The sequence below is a fragment of the Acinonyx jubatus genome, chromosome B1, assembly GCF_027475565.1.
Source record: "Acinonyx jubatus isolate Ajub_Pintada_27869175 chromosome B1, VMU_Ajub_asm_v1.0, whole genome shotgun sequence".
NCBI classification, from domain to species: domain Eukaryota; kingdom Metazoa; phylum Chordata; class Mammalia; order Carnivora; family Felidae; genus Acinonyx; species Acinonyx jubatus.
In genome coordinates, this window is record NC_069382.1 from 72,909,030 (window position 1) to 72,925,637 (window position 16,608).

Here is a 16,608-nt window from a genome sequence, read left to right on the forward strand (position 1 = left end):
GGACAAGGTCAGTGGCCGAGCCTTACTTATCCCACCTGGGCCTGCCAGCCTGGAGTCGTGTGCCTGGCCTGTCAGTGTCTCCATATGTGCCATCCTCTGGGCCCCCTGGCCTGCCACCTCTGCCCCCAGGCTTGGTGCCACCGTCCCTGACATGCCCTCTCCGGATCCAGCCAGGACAACTGTGGGACCAAGTGGACACAGTGGGAGCCCACCCCTGTGCCTCCCCCTCCCCTTACCTCCCCTGTCAGGCCCGAGCCTAGAATGCCCAAGAACCTGACCCTGCTCCTTTTCTAACCGGGAAATAAACTCCCCCAAAGGAAAATAAATAAATACACACATACATACATATATAAATAGATACATAGACAGACAGACAATTGTGATAAAAACACATACCGTAAAATTTACCATCTTAACCATTTCTAAGTGTATAGTTCAGTACTATTAAATGTATTTACACTGTTGTACAACCAATCTCCAGAACTTCTTCATCTTACAAAACTGAAACTCTACACACATTAAACAACTCTCCATTCCCCTCTCCCCCAAGCCCTTGGCAAGTATCATCCTACTTTCTGTTTCTGTGAATGTGACTACTCTGGATACCTCGTATCAATGAAATCATATAGTATTTGACTTTGTGACTGGCCTATTTCATTTAGCACAATGTCAAGATTCATCTAGATTGTAACATGCACCAGAATTTTTCCTTTTTAAAGATGAATATCCCATTGTATGTATACACCACATTTTATTTATCCATTCATTCAACAATGGACGCTTAGGTTGCTTCTACCTCTTGGCTATTGTGAATAATGAGTCTATAAACACGGGTATGTAGGTATCTCTTCAAGGTTCTGTTTTCAATTGTTTTGGAAATATACCCAGAAGTGGGATTACTAGATCATATGGTAATTCTATGTTTAAATTCTGGAAAAAACAGCATACTGTTTTCCATAATAGTTGTGTCATTTTATATTCCCGCCAACGGTACACAAAAGTTCCAATTACTTCATATATTCACCAGCACTATTTACCAGTTTTTTGGTTGTAACTATCCTAATAACTAAGAGGCAACACCTCATTGTGGTTTTGACTTACATTTCTCTGATGAGTGCTATCAAGCACCTTTTCAGATGCTTGTTGGCCATGTGCATATCATGTTTGGAGAAATGTCTATTTAAGTCCTTTGCTCAGTTTTTTAATCAGGGTGTGTTTTTATTTTGAGTTACAGGAGTTCTTTCTATATTCTGGTATTAACCACATCAGATATATGGTTTGCCAATATTTTCTCCCATTCCATAGGCTGCCTTTCGACTCTGTTCATTGTATCCTTTGATGCATAGAAATTTCCAGTTTTGATGTAGTCAATTTGTCTATTTTTACTTTTGTTTCCAGTGATTCTGGTACCATATTCAGGAAAAATTTGTCAAATCCAATGTCATGAAGGTTTTCTTTTTAAGAGTTATATGGTTTTAGGTCTTACATTTAGATCTTTGATCCATTTTGAGCTACTCTGTGTATAAGTGTCCAACTTCATTCTTTTGCATGTGGATAATCCAGTTTTCCCAGCATCATTTCTTGAAAAGACATTCCTTTTTCCACTGGCATCCTGAATGTTCTTGTCATCTTGGATTCTTTTGAGATTCCTATTTTCCTCACTACTACTACATTCTTACAATACAGCTGGATTATTTGTGGCTGCTGGAGTTAAGTGTCTGCTTCTTGCAAATAAGAGACACTAGGTTCTTTGGTTTCTAATCCAATCTTCATGACTAAGATCTAGCTATCTAAATAGTCATCACTTTTTCAAGCTGTAAGAAAGTTCTTACTCCTCTTCCTCCTAGAAACAGCTGGTGATTCAACAAGTATTTACTATCTTCTAGGCAATGTGCAAGGGATAAAATAAAAATAGAAATAAGGTCTTGGGCTTACAGAAATTTAAAGTGTATTGTATATTTAGGAAATAATTATAATACAATCTGGTGAACACCAGAAGGAAGCACTTAACAATGTGGTGAACACCAAGAGGGAATCAGAAGTGGTATCTAAGCTGGATCTTGTGGGGTAACAGAGGGGGACACAGTAAAGAAAAGATTCTAAATAGACGGAATAATAGGAGCATAGTGGAAAAAAAGTTGGTATAGTCTAGAAACTGCAAGTAAAGCAAATTGGTTAGAATGGTGATTACTCATTCATATACTCACGGGTTCAACTAACTTATTGAGCTCTCTAATGTGCCAGGTACAATTTCAAACAGGACACGGGACACAGGACAGAAATGGTGAACAAAACAGACAAGACTCTCCACCCTCATAAACCTTACATTCTAGTTAGGGGAAAAAACAAATAAATATATATGTCATACAGTTGTAAGTGCTAATGGGCGTGTATATGTGCACATATATCAGGGAAAACTTCAGAAGTTTTAATATTTTTGTTAAGACCTGAATAAAGTGAGGAAGAAAGCCATACAATTATTTCGGAGTAAAGCATTCCAGACAGAGGGAGTAGTAAATACAAAGACGAGACAGTGAGAAGCAGCTGAGCTTTTCAAGCAAAGACAAGAAGGCCGCGTGGCTTGAGGGAGGGCAAGGGAAGAAGAGCAGGAAATGTCAAGAGGCAGCCAGTGGCAAGAACATGTGTGGCTTTAGAGACCATCATAAGAGCTTTGGATTTTATTTTCAGTGAAATAAGAAGCCACTTTAGGGTTCTGAACAGAAGAATGAAATGATCTGACTTGTGTTTTAAAAGGATCACGCTTTTCCTGCTGTGTTGAATTAAACCAAAAGTGAGCAAAGGCAGAAGCAAAGAGAACAATCAGGAGGCTAACAGAATAATCTAAGCAAGAGATGATGGTGACCTACAAAGTCAATGCAGCTTTATTAATACCTGACTAAACCAGATACGAAGAAAGCCTTCTCTTCATTACCAGAGCTAAGAGGGACATCTCATAATGATAAAAGGATCAGTTCATCAGGGATATATAACAATCAGAAATGTGTACGTTGGTCCCAATAACAGAGCTTCAAAATAAATGAAACAAACACTGACAGAATTAAAGGGAGAAACACACAAGTCCATAATCACAATTAGAGATTTTACCACTACTCTCATAGCAATTAAAAGAACTAGACAAAGAAAATTTGCATAGACACAGAAGATCTGAACACTATCAGCCACCTTGTCTACTATTTATAGTAGACTCAGTAATGGCAGGATATACATTATTTTCACATGAACATGACATGTTTAGCAAAACAGATCATATTTGGGGGCATAAACAAGCCTCAATAAATTAAATTTTAAAATACTAAAACCATACAGAGTATGTACTCTGAACACAGGGGAATTAATTTACAATCAATCATGGTAAGATATCCATGAACTGCCCCCTCGCCAAAATTCGGAAATTAAATAACACATCTAAGTAATTAATGGGACAAAGAAGAAATTATGAAAGAAAATATGTTGAACTGAAATGATAAGAAAAACAACAATGTTCATGTGATGCTCCTAAATCAATGCTTAGAGAGCAATTATAGCTTTACATGCTTACATTTGAATAGAAGATCTTAAACCAATGATCTAAGGTTGTACCTTAAGAAAATAAAAAAAGGAGCGAATTAAATTCAAAGCAAGCAATAGGAAGGAAATAATAATAAACATCAAAAATCAAGGAGGGGCGCCTGGGTGGCTCAGTCGGTTGAGCATAGGACTTCGGCTCAGGTCATGATCTCACAATTTGTGGGTTCAAGCCCCACTCTGGGCTTTGCACGGTCAGCACGGAGCCTGCTTCAGATCTTCTGTCTCCCTCTTTCTCTGTGCCCCTCCCCCACTCATGCTCACTTTCTCTCTCAAAAATAAACATTAAAAAATTTTTTAAGAAAATCAAGGAAATAGTACAAAAACTGTCCTGTACATTTAAAAAGCTAAGCTCATAAGAAACAAAAATAGATGAATGCTGTAGTCTTAAATGACAGCTAAGTATGATGTACAACATGGATTGGTTCACAAACAAGGGAAAAAACAGCTGTAGAGCATGTTATCAGAACAACTGTGGATTAAACAATAGCACAGTATCTATTTTTTAATTATATTTTCTAATTTTGATAAATATATTGAGGTTATATAAGAGAAAGTTGTTCTTAGGAAGAAAGGCACATGACGTCTGCAAATCACTCTCAAATGGTTCAAAAAAGAAGTTGTATATACGAAGAGAAAAAATGTTAAATTAAATGGGACAAAACAATAGTTAGTGAATCTGGGTAAAGAGTTTAAGTTTTCAGTATGAAATCTTATCAAAATTAGAATTTTTTTAGTGTTTACTTATTTAGTTTGAGAGACAGATTGATAGTGCGTGTGTGCACGTGAGTTGGAGAGGGGCAGAAAGAAGAGAGAATCTACACTGATAGTGTGAAGTCTGACAAGGGGCTCGATCTTACAAGAGCCATGAGATCACAAGATGATGAGATCATGACCTGAGTCAAAATTAAGAATCAGACACTTAAAAGACTGAGCCACCCAGGCACACCAAAATTAGAAGTTTTTAAAATAATAATAATAATGAGGCTAGAAAAGTATGCAGCAGCCTCTCATGATGGGCTTCATAATGCCAGACAGCTTGGACTTCATCTTGAAAGGGATAAGGAAAAAGTAGCAGGAGAGCCTGATCAATTATTGTTGATCTAGTGGGAGGTTAGACTGGAGGGAAAGTAGGAAAGACTGCACACAGAAAACTATTTAAGACACTATTTCCCAGTTCTACTAAGAAATAATAATGATCTAAATTAAGGTTATGGGAATGGAAAAAAGTAGATTCAAGAGTTATTTAAAAGTCAGAAGAGACTTACAGAGTGATGAGATTGTTGAAAATAAGAAAGGAAGAAACATCTAGGATGACCTATGCCTCCTCCTGACCCATACCCAATTTGTGGCTTGGACAGTTAGAAAGACCACCATGTCACTCAACAAAGTGGGAAAAGTGGAGGTTTATTTGCCTTTGGGAAGGTCGGAAAATGAGTTCTGTTGTAGATGTTCTGAATTTAAGATGTTTGTGGGGTATCCAAGTCCACTAGTACATTAGAAATTTCCAAATCAGGTCTAGAGTCTCAGAATGAAGACATAAATCTGGGAGTTATCAATCCAGGGATGTAGATGTAGATGTAGATGGCATGAATTGATAAGAGTGACAAGAGAAACTGAAGAGGAGCATCCAATGGAACATTAAAAGGCAAAGAACACTGCAAAAGAGACGGGGGAGGAGGGACAAACAGTTAATGATACAGACACAGCAGATAAAATTATAGCAGTAAAACCATGTGTTGTTTTAGTTTATAACAAATGTTCTGAAAATGAAAAGTATGATAAACTAATACCACTTTATGCCATAAATGAGGTTAATAGGAATAGTCATTTGCCAAAAAAAAATATAAATATTCCATCTATTATCTATTCACTTACCCACAAAGAATGACCTACTTTTAGAAACATCATTTACAAAACATTAATTATAGAAGTGAAAATTAATAGCCAATACATAAATTGGCAGGGGCGCAACACCAAAAACTCCATGCCATCTTCCAGGACAAAATCCGTTCACGGTACTTCACTCATGCTTTATTTTTTTTTTCTTTTCTTTTTTTTTTTTTAACGTTTATTTATTTTTGAGATAGAGAGATACAGAGCATGAGCAGGGGAGGGGCAGAGAGAGAGGGAGACACAGAATCCGAAACAGGCTCCAGGCTCTGAGCTGTCAGCACAGAGCCCGATGCGGGGCTCCAACTCACGGACCGTGAGATCATGACCTGAGCCGAAGTCGGACGCTCAACCGACTGAGCCACCCAGGCGCCCCACTTCACTCATGCTTTAAACTGAAACTGAATTTGAATTTAAATTTAAATTAAACTTGAATTTGAATTTAAATTAAATACTCAATTAAACAAAAGGCTTTGAGGATTATGTCCTTTAGAAATAAAGTTAGAATCTCTTCTAAGATCCATGTCATTTAAGGTTTGTGAAGGTCTGAGTGTTTGTATCCACCACTCCCCAAATTCACATGTTAAAATCCTATTACCCAATGTGATATTAGGAGGTGAGTCCTTTAGAAGGTCCTTTGAAAGGATGGATGGAATTAGTGTTCTTAGAGGCCCAAGAGAGCTCCCTAGAAGAGGGCTTTCACCAGAACTGAACTTTGCTGGCACCTGATCTTGAACTTCCAACCTCCAGAATTGTGAAAAATAAATTTCTGTTGTTTAAAATCCACCTAATCTGTTCTGTTATAGCAGCCAGAATGGACTAAGACAAGGTCCTCCACAATAGGGTCCAATCAATTTTCAGGCTTTATTTCTCTTAACTTTTACCCTTCTAAAGAGCTTCTACCAATAAATCTACCTGCCATTTCTGGAATGAAATCTGCAAACATTTGCTCACATGGTTTCCAATGTTTAAAATGTTCTTTCATCTTCAAATCTAGTAAAATCCTGCCCATAATTTAAGGCTCAGCTCAAATGTTACCTCTTTAAAAACATATTCCAAAGCATCAGAAAAACAGCATGATATAATGAGAAGGGTAAGGACTTTGAGAGACTTAAGTTAAAATACCATATCCACAATATAGTTGTTTTGTGATCTTTGTTAATCTTATATTTCTCATGTATAAAATTAAGAAAATATATACATCTTAAATAATACTTAAGGGAAGATATATTCAAACAACTGATAAAGAGTACCTACCCCACAGTAGGCATTAACTGAATAAAAGAAAGATGCTTCCAATACTGTGCCTTGTGAATGTTTAACAACCAGTTCTCCAAATTAAAAATAATAATTTTTTAAAAGCCCTAATTTGTGATGTTTGTCCATTTCCATGATGTTACCTTAAAAATAAAAGATCCAGTTACTTTACCAGCAAAATGAATTTATTCAGGAATAGTAGAGAACTGCAATTCAGAACATGTAAGCTACAAGCAAAAACATAGCTAAAATATGGGCAAGTCCAGAGAACAAAGAAGAGGAACATTCTTTTATTGAAAAAGGGGGGGGGAGAGTTAGGAGGGGCTGTTATATACAAAAAGTCTACTGAAATAAACTGGGGGTCTTAGTGGCTTTTCATTGGCTGAGTTGTGACAGTCTCTCATTGGCTGGGCTGTTGCTGGGCAACAAGAAAAATCTTTCCGCTGGGGTAGTGAAGCATAGGTTGTTCTTATCAGGAAGGTACTCTCTCCCTGTTGGGGTCTACAATTGATGATGAGTGGTAGGGCATGAGAGCCCCCCCTTCTGGCCTCTACCTCCATTTTATTGAGGCTTCTCTGCATTAATTTTCAGGGTGTCAATGCTCTCACTATGGCCAATTTCAAGCTTCCAACATGACCTCACTGATTCCAGAGATGGGATGAGATGTGCAGTAGCACATCATTATATAGTATTTCTACCAGAGAAATACCACAGACACAAATAACCTCAAGAGTACAGTTAATAGTAAAATATTTAGGAACTGACAAGTTTTAAGTATTTACTGTTTTTAATATATATATTTTAAGTTTATAAATCTTAATTTTTATATAATGTCTGTATTTAACACCTGGCTTATAAAATTCTTGGAAATTTAACAAACAGCTCTTACAGGTCAGTACAAACCTGCTCCAGCCAGCACCAAATTATTTCCAAGTCAGAAAATAAGTATGGACACACACATTATATAGTTCAATCTTTAGAAACAATGCTGATATGTGGAATTTGAGAAACTTAACAGAAACCATGGGGGAAGGGAGGGGGAAAAAATAGTTTCAAACAAAGGAGGCAAACCATAAGAGACTCTTAAATACACAGAACAAACTGAGGGTTGACAGGGGTGGGGGGGGGAGGGGGGAAAGGGGAGAGGGGGAAACTGGAAGGTGGGCATTGAGGAGTGCACCTGTTGGGATGAGCACTGGGTGTTTTATGTAAGCGATGAATCACAGGAATCTATCCAGGAAGCAAGAGCACACTGTATATACTATATGTTAGCTAACTTGACAATAAATTATTAAAAAAAAAAAAAAGAAAGAAAGAATGCGGAGATATAAATTTAAAAAAATTTTTTTAAATCCAATATATGTATATCACACCCCCAATTATGATGTTATTTCTTTGGAGACGATCAAACATCATCCTCATGCAGAAGAACTACATATCTACAGGAGGTTAGGTTTATTACTATATTCATGAACAAAAAGGTGAACACATTTTATTCACTTTTTATTTGATAAAGCAACCACAAAGTCATGCTTCTTTTCTTTCCTTCCTTGGTAATTCCAAATACATTCTAAATTCATACTCCTATTTTAGGAGACGATCAAAACTGAGCATTTAATACTACATGTGATTGTGATAGTGCTGTACATACTAACAGTAAAGTGCATCTATTATTTTTTTAAGTCTATTTATTTATTTTGAGAGAGAGAGAGAGAGAGAGAGAGAGAGAGAGAGACAGTAAGTGTTCTAGTGGAGGAGGAACAAAGAAAGAGAGAGAGAAAGAATACCAAGCAGGCTCCACACTGTCAGTCCAGAGCCAGATGTAGGGCTTGATCTCACAAACCTTGAGATCATGACCTGAGCCGAAATTGAGTCAGATGCTTAACTAACTGAGCCACCCAGGCACCCCAAAGTGCATTTATTTTATAGTAAGTGATTGTCTTGATCCATTATGTGCTAGAATGCACCTGAAAAGCAGAATTAGCCTTGTAACATGAAGAGAAATGCAAAACCAAAACAAGGAGGCTAGAATTGACCTGGAGAGTTAATATATTCTACGACCAAAAAAGTGCAAGCTCAGTACTAGTTTCTTAAACCTTTCAGTGGGTCAAATTGGAGATAAATTAACATAGAAGTACCTAATAAAGGTTTTATTGTTGGTGTTTCATTTCTAAAGAGTATACAGCAAAACCCTGAGAAGCACGGAATGTTTCATTCACATATGCCAATGATTCTCAACCTTCTCTGCATCTTAGAACTAACTAGGGAGCTTTTGAAAAAAAATATCCCACAGACGAGAAAGGCTTGGGAAACTGGTGGAGTAAGAGGACTCTAGGATCATCCTGTCCCACATTTACAACTAGATATCACTCACATCCTAGTAAATAAACCAGAGACTGATCTGAAGACTCAGAACAACCTCCACAACTACATGTAGAAAAGCCACATTGGAGAGGTTAAGAAAGGCAGAAATGGGTCTGGAGCTGCCCACAGGAGGGAGGGAGCTGCTGCCACAGAGAGGGGAAAAACGCCAGGGAGCCCATAAGGGGAAAATGAATTCCTGTAACATCTTGCCTTGAAAACCAGAGGGGCTCAATTCTGTGAGTTTGGACAGCCAGCAGGACTTGGAAGGCTAGAGCTTTAAAAGTCAGCTGGGCCAGCTGGAAGGGAGTGTGTTGGGGGGACTTCTCTAGGAACAAAAGAGCTACCCGGTGCCATTTCCCTCCACTGCCACCAGCATAAACAGAGCCACCTCCAGGAAGGGATGCTGCACGGATACTTGCTACCTAACCTGCTAGCAGTATGTCTCCACAAGTTCTCCAGAGACTCGTCCATTCCAAGCCTGATGGCCTTGATCCTGCACTAAGCACAATTTATGCTAATGCTGTGGCCCTGCTCCCTGAGCCCTTCTGTGGCCAGGTCCCCCAGAGCCAGCCTGCCTGGGTCTTACTAACATCACAGACAGCAAGCACAGCCCTCAACAGGCAGAGAGTCAGCGCAAATATCTGAACTGAAAGGAAAAGTGACTCAGAGACACTTAAATGCCAGGTTCTGGTGAACAGGGGACACTGCACTCCAGGGCACCTCAGAACCTCTTCATAAAGCCCCTACTCTCAAGAGCAGAAGAGGTAGCTGATTTTCTAACACAGAGAAACAGACATAGAGAGGTAGACAAAGTGAGGAGAAAGAGAAATACGTCCCAAATGAAAGAACAGAACAAAATTACAGCAGGAGATCTAAGCGAAACAGAAATGAGTAATATACCTGATACGGAATTTAAAGTCATGATCATAAAGATACTCACTGGACTTTAGAAAAGGGTAGAGGACATCAGAGACCCTTGACAAAGAAATAAAAACTAACACATCAGGGATGAAGAACTCAATAAGTGAAATTAAAAATATACTAGATGGAATAAGCAGGCTACAAGACGCAGAGAAATATTATCAGTGACCTGGATAACAGAGTAATGGAAAGCAATCAAGGTGAACAGGTGAGAGACAAACAACACTGAATAATGACAACAGACTTAGACAACTCAGTGACTCCATCAAGCGTACTAATATTTGCATTATACAGATCCCAGAAGGGAAGGGAGAGAAAGGGAGGCAGAAAATGTATTTGAAGAAGTGACAGCTGAAAACTTCCTGAATATGGGGAGGGAAACAGATACCCATATTCAGGAGGCACAGAGCTCGCCTGACAAATTCAACCAAAGGAGGTCCACACCAAGTGGATATAGTAATTAAAATAGCAAAAAATAGTGATAACAATTTTTTAAGGTTGCAAAAGAAAAGAAGATAGCTACGTATGTACAAAAAAAACCCCATAAGGCTATCAACTAATTTTTCAGCAAAACTTTTCAGGCTAGGAGGAAATGGCATGATGTATTCAAAGTGCTCAAAGGGAAAAATCTGCAGCCAAGAATCCTTTATCCAGCAAGGCTATCATTCAGAATAGAAGGAGAAATAAAGAGTTTCCCAGACAGACAAAAGTTAAAAGAATTCATGACCACTAAACCAGCCCTATAGGAAACGTTATGGAGCACTCTGAGCGAAAAACGAAACCCATAAGTAAGAAAGAGTAAGAAAAACAGAAAGCACAAAAGAAAAAGGAAATTAAGCATATCTGTAAAAAATCAGTCAAGAGAAGCACAAGATAAAACAATGTAAAATATGATACGAAATATCTGAAACATGGAGGGTAGATGAGCAAAGAATGAGTTCAAAATTAAGAGACCATCAAGGGTGCCTGGGTGGCTCAGTCGGTTAAGCGTCTAACCTCAGCTCAGGTCATGATCTTGTGGTTTGTGGGTTTGAACCCCGCGGCGGGCTCTGTGCTGACAGCTCAGAGCCTGAAGCCTGCTTCAGATTCTGTGTTTCCCTCTTCCTCTCTGCCCCTCCCCCGCTCACGTTCTCTCTCTGTCTCTCAAAAATAAATAAACATTTTTTAAAAAATTAAAAAAAAATAGATTAAGACCTAAATGTGAGACCTGAAACCATAAAAATCCTAGAAGAGAGCATGATGTCTCTGACATAGGCTGTAGCAACACTGTTCTAGATATGTCTCTGGAGGCAAGGGAAATAAAAGTAAGAATAAACTATTGGGACTACATCAAAATAAAAAGCTTCTGCACAGTGAAGGAAATAATCAATGAAACTAAAAGGCAACCTACAGAATGGGAGAAGATATGTGCAAATGACATATCCGATAAAGGATTAGTATGCAAAATACATAAAAACTTACACAAATCAACACCCCAAAAACCAAATAATCCAATTAAAAAATGGGCAGAAGACATGAACAGAGACTTCTCCAAAGATGTCCAGACAGCCACCAGACAGATGAACTGATGCTCAAAATCACTCATCATCAGGGAAGTACAAATCAAATCAAAACTACAATGAGATACCACCTGACACATGTCAGAATGGCTAAAACCAAAACACAAGAAACAAGTGTTGGTAAGGATGTGAAGAAAAAGAAACCCTCATGTGCAGCTGACAGTAATGCAAACTGGTGCAGCCACTGTGGAAAACAGTATGGAGGTTCCTCAAAAAGTTAAAAATAGAACTACCCTACGATTCAGTAATCGCACTACAGGGTGTTTACCCCCAAAATATGAGAATACTAATTCAAAGGGATACGTGCACCCCTATGCTTATAGCAGCATTATTTGCAATAGCCAAATTATGGAAGCAGCCCAAATGTCTAATGATAGATGAATGGATAAAGATGTGGTATATATACATACAATGGATGCAATAAAAAAGAATGAAATTGAGATTTATAACAACATGAATAGATCTAGAAAGTATGATCCTAAGCAAAATAAATCAGCCACAGAAAGGCAACTACTACATGATTTCACTCAAATGTGTAATGTAAGAAACAAAACAAACGAGCAAAAGAAAAAAAAAAAAAAGACAAACCAAGTAACAGGCTCTCAACTATAGAGAACTGATGGTTACCAGGAGACAGGTGGAGGGATGGGTGAAATAGGTGATGGGGATTAAGGAGTGTACTTGTTGTGATGAGCTCTGGGTGACACATGGATTGTTGAATCATTATATTGTACACAAACATAACACTGTGTGTTAACTATGTTGGATTAAAAGAAAAAAAGAAAACAATTGAAATACCACCATATATCAATGATTTAATGATGGGTCCCAGTAAGTCCCATATGAATAGCCAATAAGTTTTATTTATTTATTTACTTTTTTATGGCACACATTAGAATCACCTGGTGAGCTTTTAAACATATTTTTAAAAAGTACTGGCCAGGCCACCTGGCTGGCTCAGTTGGAGGATCATGCAACTCTTGATCTTGGGGTTGTGAGTTTGAGCCAAGATTACTTAAATAAAACTTAAAAAAAAAAAATCACCTGCCATAAAAAACCTCACTGATTTGATCATGCTCTAGACTCTAAACAAACATATATGCAAAAGAACTTTAGTAATGGGATAGATCTACAAATCCTTCAGTTCTACTTATCATGCAGATTAAAATTACAAGTCAGACACTATTGTATACCTGTTGAAACGGCCAAAATTAGAAAGACTGACAAAATCAAGTGTTGGCAAGTATGTGGGGCAACCAGACTCTTCTACATTGTTGGTGCAAGTAAAAATCAGTAAAACCACTTTGGAAAACTATTTGGCAGTGCTATTAGAGTTAAACATATGCCTATCCTATGACTCAGCAATTCCACTCCCAGGAAATATAACCAAGAAATAAAAGTGCATATGTCCATCAAAAAATAGCTGAAAGAATATTCATAGCACCTTTATTCAGAAGAGCTAAAACCTGGAAACAACAAGCTGCCCATCAACAGTAAAACAGATAATAATATAGGTATACAATGGAATATTATACAGCAATGAAATAGAACTACTACTATAAAAAACAGAAAAATAGCTCACAGACATAATGTTGAACAAATAAAGACAGACCTAAAGAGTATACACTACAGGATTAAATTCAAATAAAAATAAATTCAAATAACCAGTAAGTTATGATGATTATAGGCAGAATAGTGGTCACCTTGTGGGCGGAGATGGGATAGGAGTACTAAGACATGACCTTGAAGGTGGGACTTCCAGTTTCTATTTCTGCATGTAAGGAGCTTGGAAATCACCACGCCATCCTAACAAGTAAAAAGCTGAACAGACTGAAAAATCAACAACTCTGCTTGGATTTTTAAGAGTGAGGAAGAATGCTGGAGAAGGTCACTGAACAGACATGATGACAGCCAGCTGACCCATGAACTGGACCCAGGCTGTTGGAGGCTCCTCATCCTCTTCTCTGTCCTTGGAATGTGGGTTCCACTTGCCTTTTATGCTACAGAGGCTCCTCCAAGGACATAGTCTTGAGACAGTAAAGTGGTGTTTAAAACAGCTGCATGGTGTACATGTGACAGAACCCAGTTAAGGCCTCTGCATAAACTTAAGATTTGGCAGGTGGGTACAGGGATCCATTCATCTTGTTGCCACTCAAGACAAGCGTCTCGTACCTAAGTTCCCTTAGCTTATTAAAACTGACACCTACTGACCTGGAGTGGCCTGCCTCTTTCTTCAGTTTCTCCCTGCCCTCCAGGTATTTGGGGGGCAGGGGGAGAATTCCAGACTACACCAGGGAAGCTTCTGAGAGGGATGCAAACCAGCAAAGACACAGGGCAAAGTGCTGCCTCCAAAACTGGACAGATAGGTGAATATAGAGTCAAGGCTTAGCAGAGCAAAAACTCACTAGTAGAAATCATCTTGGGAACCAGTGCTGGGGTAGGAAAAGCTGAACTGTAATCAACAAATGACTGGAAGCTCACTGTGGAAAACTCTGAAAGTTAAAACTGCAGGGGTACTCTGTCATAAGAAGGGCCCCACAATATTGTGAGTTTTACCTCCAAAAGCTGGACGAGGTTACCACAGTAAATATGGGAGAAAAATCCCCTCATCCTTTCGGTAGGGAAAGGAGATATGAACCATTTTGAAATACATCAGACCACTCTGCTCTTCTTAAAAAGGCCTACCCTCAGGGGAAACCAGAACCTAACCTGCTTGGGTATAATCAGCCCCTAAGTGACCTCAGGAAGAGAAATAAACAAATCCAGCACACTCTAGCTATCATGTCCCACCCAGGCAGGGGAGAGAAAAACTGAGAAACACTTATGAAGTTTACCATCTGGAGGCACAGGCTCACTAAAAAAACTGAGACCTAATCATAGGACTATATAATGCTTCCTTTCTCCCATATCCTACCACCACATTGCTCAAGACCTGTTTATAGCAGTTCCTTTTACATCATGTCTGGTTGTCAAGAAAAAAATTGTTAAGGCCTACCAAAAGGCAAAATCACAACTTGAAGAAACAGAGCAAGCATCACAACCAGATATGGCAAGGATGTTGGAAATATCAGACTGGGTATTTAAAACTATGATTAATATGCTAAAGGCTATAATGGATGAAGTAGCACGCATGAACAGATGGGCAATGTAAGCAGATAAAGAAGTCGTAGGAAAGAACCAAAAAGATATGCTAGAGATCAAAATCACTGTAATGGAAATGAAGAGCCAGAAACGGGCTTATTTTACTATCTAATGACCTTGGAGTAGGCAAATATTTCTTAGGACACTAAAACCATAAATAATAAAAAAGAAACACTGATAACCTGGACTTCACCGAAATTAAAAATTTGTCTTCAGTATCCAAATTCTACAAAGAACTTATCAAACTCAACACCCAAAAAACAAATAATCCAGTGAAGAAATGGGCAAAAGACATGAATAGACACTTCTCCAAAGAAGACATCCAGATGGGCAACCGACATATGAAAAAAATGCTCAACATCACTCATCATCAGGGAAATACAAATCAAAATCACAATGAGATACCACCTTACACCTGTCAGAATGGCTAACATTAACTCAGGCAACAACACGTGTTGGCGAGGATGCGGAGAAAGAGGATCTCTTTTGCATTGCTGGTGGCAATGCAAGCTGGTACAGCCACTCTGGAAAACAGTATGGAGGTTTCTCAAAAAACTAAAAATAGAACTACCCTATGACCCAGTAATTGCACTACTAGGCATTTATCCAAGGGATACAGGTGTACTGTTTCGAAGGGACACATGCACCCCCATGTTTATAGCAGCACTTATCAACAATAGCCAAAGTATGGGAAGAGTCCAAATGTCCCTTGATGGATGAATGGATAAAGAAGATGTGGTGTGTGTATGTATACACACACACACACACACACACACACACACACACACACACACACACACAATGGAGTATTACTCGGCAATCAAAAAGAATGAAATCTTGCCACTTGCAACTACGTGGATGGAACTGGAGGGTATTATGCTAAGTGAAATTAGTCAGAGAAAGACAAAAATCATATGACTTCACTCATATGAGGACTTTAAGAGACAAAACAGATGAACATAAGGGAAGGGAAACAATATAAAAACGGGGAGGGGGACAAAACAAAAGAGACTCATAAATATGGAGAACAAACAGAGGGTTACTGGAGGGGTTGTGGGAGGGGGGATGGGCTAACTGGGTAAGGGGCATTAAGGAATCCACTGAAATCATTGCTTCACTATATACTAACTAATTTGGATGTAAATTTTAAAAAATAAAAAATAAAGTTAAAAAAATTTGTCTTCAAAAGAAAACATTTAAAAAATGAAAAGGCAAGCCACGGACGGGAAGAGAACAGACATAATTTATGTATCTGACAAATGCCTAGTATTCAAAATATGTAAATATATATACACATATATATGTGTGTATATATACACATATATATGTGTATATATATACACATATATATGTGTATATATATACATATACACATATGTATACATATGTGTGTGTGTGTGTGTGTGTATATATATATATATATATATATATATATATATATACATATATATATATATAAATGAGTCTTACAATTTAGTAATACGAAGACCAATAGCTCAAAATATGGCCAAACTTCTAACAGGCACTTCACAAAAGAAAATATATGAAACGTCACTAATCATCAAGGAAATGCAATTTAAAACTACAATAAGGGGCGACTAGGTGGCTTAGTTGGCTGGGTGTCCGACTCTTGATTTTGGCTCAGGTCTTGACCCCAGGGTCAGGGTCATGGGATAGAGCCCTGCGTCAGGCTCCTCGCTTAGTGTGGAGTCTGCTTGGGATTCTCTCTCTCTCTGCCCCTCCTCCACTTGCTCTCACATACACACATGCATGCACGCTCTCTCTCCCTTTCTCTCTCTCTCAAAAATAAATAAATCAATAAAACTATAATAAGATACTACTAAATACCTACTATTATGGGCTGAAGTTTAAGAAGACTGACAGGTGT

General features: G+C 38.3%; 1 protein-coding gene across 6 annotated transcripts in view; it reads right to left on the bottom strand.

Moving 5' to 3' along the window:
* Positions 1–16,608, bottom strand: part of ARFIP1 (ADP ribosylation factor interacting protein 1) — a 126,597-nt gene that overhangs the window by 86,121 nt on the left and 23,868 nt on the right. The window lies entirely within an intron of this gene.